Source organism: Prenolepis imparis, unplaced genomic scaffold (genome assembly GCF_030444845.1).
Source record: "Prenolepis imparis isolate NDT839.2.m4 unplaced genomic scaffold, iyPreImpa1.0 SCAF_373, whole genome shotgun sequence".
Classification (NCBI taxonomy): Eukaryota; Metazoa; Arthropoda; class Insecta; order Hymenoptera; family Formicidae; genus Prenolepis; species Prenolepis imparis.
Window position 1 is genome coordinate 27,501 of NW_028141531.1, and position 3,359 is coordinate 30,859.

The following is a 3,359-nucleotide window of genomic DNA, read 5'->3' on the forward strand; positions in this document are numbered from 1 at the left end:
ACAAACACATTGTATATATAAATGCAAAAAATTCGGTAAATAAAATTAATCCAGTAATAAATCTATCTCTCTAAATCAGTAATCAATATAAATATATATATATATATATTAGTTATTGATTTATTACAGGATACATTAATTTATTCACGGAATTATTTTGCATTTTTATGTATATGATAGTTGTAAAATAATTGATATTTTCAATATTTAAAAATTCTTAAAGTTAATCGCCTTTAAAAAAATATTTTTTAAAATAATTTTTATATATTCTAATATATTATAAAAAAAAATCATATCGATAGACTTGAACTTGAGTCTTCAGGGTGACAGACCGAACACCTTGCATTGAGCTATTAATATGTTACTCATCGTATGTTCTTTACATCACGATTTATATGGAGCAAGTATTCTTATACAGTAACATCAATATAATCAAAAAGTAATTAAGTAATACATATTTGTTAGCCTATAAATCTACAATTGCCACTACATGTTAGACAAGAATTAATACTCATTCTCTCCTTGTCTCTCTATCGCGCTGACGATACATAAAATATCGATAAAAAAGTAGAAGTGAAAAGCAATAAATTGCCAAGTCTAATAAGCGCCCGTGTCTTACATGTTGTATATTAGTTCAGTTCTCTGCGAATTATTATTTTATCATTATTATTTATCATTGTACAATTTGGAGACATATATATAAAATTTTTGATACTATTTGTTATATATACGCACATATGTGCATAAGCATATATAAAATTTACAAAAAGTGGGTGCTTATTAGCCTTGCTACATTCCTGCCTTCTACTACGGAAGGCCAGAAAGCATTTTCAGGCCGTATCTCGCGTGTAGCATGTCACGTGATTAGCACGGTAGAGGAACTAGGATAACGTGATAATCGATCCTTGTCTCTCTACCGTGCCGTCCGCGTGAGCAATGCAATAGTGTGTACGTGTACAGACATGTACCACTACATAAAGTCTGGGGAATTAGTTTCTCAGCGTTGGTAACACTGAAACCGGAGTTTCGCGTTGTCACCGCGCGAGGTCTCCAACATCAATTCGGAGTTTGTCTGGGTCGCCTGTCGGCCGGCCGGGAATTACGGATTCGTATAATCCAGATTTTAGCCAAAATACTGAATGAATCTCATTAAATTTACGATATTCTTAATCAGTAAGCTCGACTGTAATCAGCTAAAGAGCTATTTTATTAAAAAAAAGGTGAAAATAAAATGTTTTAATAAACTTGGGGAAATGTGCAGTTAGCAACGGGTAAGGTTGGGTTAGCCGCGAGTCCGTATTTAATTTATTATAAATTTTTAAGAGCAAAAATGCAAAATCGGGCTCTTTAGCTGACTGCATTATTATATAAAGAATATATTAAAAAAAAAATCACGAAGCTATGTCACTTATTTGATGAGAAATCTGGACGATACGATTCTCACTAGATCTAAGGAACTGGAGAAATTTTCCGTGGTAACATACTGACAGCTTGACAAGGAGAGAGATAATCGTTCTGTCTTTGTCTCTCTTGCATCGCGTATGTAGTAGCGTCCATGTAGGCACAAATACTAATATGTTGAGCACACGGATGCGATTATTGAAAGATAATGTCAACAAGAACCGGCTATCGTATTACCTTTGTTTCTCTGTATATGTAAAACGAGGATAACGATATCTTAGATCTTGCTCCTAACAATATCTTCCAATAACTGTATCTTATTGTATGCCGTATCTCGCATATATTATGTATCTCAAATTATAAGAATATATGATTTATTAAATATTAAAATATATATTTTTTTAAGGATTATTATATGTATAATTTAGAAAGAATATTTAAAATATTTATAAGTTTATATATATGTATAATATGTATATATATATTATATATTATATATATATATGTGATTGACAAGTATGTGTTATCTTGATTTCTTATTGATGTTACTGTATAAAAAATATCAGCTGCATAAAGAATAATATAAAGAACTTATGAATAACATATAAATAGCTCAATGCAAGGTGTTCGGTCTATCACCCTGAAAACTCGAGTTCAAGTCTATCGGTATATATATATATTTTTTTATATTTATTATTATTGGAATATATAGAAATTATTAAAAATATATATTTTTAAAGGCGATACTTAAGAATTTTTAAATATTGAAAATATTTCAATAATTTTACAACTACAAACATATTGTATATATAAATGCAAAAAATTCGGTAAATAAATTAATCCAGTAATAAATCTATCTCTCTAAATCAGTAATCAATATATATATATATATATATATAACATATATATAATATATATATATATATATATATATATATTGATTACTGATTTAGAGAGATAGATTTATTACTGGATTAATTTATTTACCGAATTTTTTGCATTTATATATACAATGTGTTTGTAGTTGTAAAATTATTGAAATATTTTCAATATTTAAAAATTCTTAAGTATCGCCTTTAAAAATATATATTTTTAATAATTTCTATATATTCCAATAATAATAAATATAAAAAAATATATATATATACCGATAGACTTGAACTCGAGTTTTCAGGGTGACCGAACACCTTGCATTGAGCTATTTATATGTTATTCATAAGTTCTTTATATTATTCTTTATGCAGCTGATATTTTTATACAGTAACATCAATAAGAAATCAAGATAACACATACTTGTCAATCACATATATACCCAGATAGCAAGTTGCCGATCAATTTACTTGAAATTGCTTTGATTAAGTTGTTTTCAATATTGAGGGAAAGCGGCTTCCGATTTTATCTATTAAATTGTCGATTGTTATTGCTATCGACAATTGTGAGCAACTTGAGAGCAACAATTGCTTTCTTAATAAAAAGTTATTGGAAATCACAGAGCAACATGACGAAAACAATTTCCACCTAAAATTTTAACAACTAGTGTAGGCAACTATTGTTCGTATAATGCCTTTATGTTAACCTAAACGAAATTCTATTATCTCGATGATAGCAACATAATGACAACTGAATGAAAACTTGTGTCAAGCAACGATTTTCTTTCTTATGCCAAGGAACGCTTGGCTAACTGGGTATATATATATATATATATATACATATACTATATACATATATATTATACATTATATATATACATATATATATAAACTTATAAATATTTTAAATATTCTTTCTAAATTATACATATAATAATCCTTAAAAAAAATATATATTTTAATATTTAATAAATCATTATTCTATAATTTGAGATACATAATATATGCGAGATACGGCATACAATAAGATACAATTATTGGAAGATATTGTTAGGAGCAAGATAGTACTCTGCGTTGATACCACTGCTT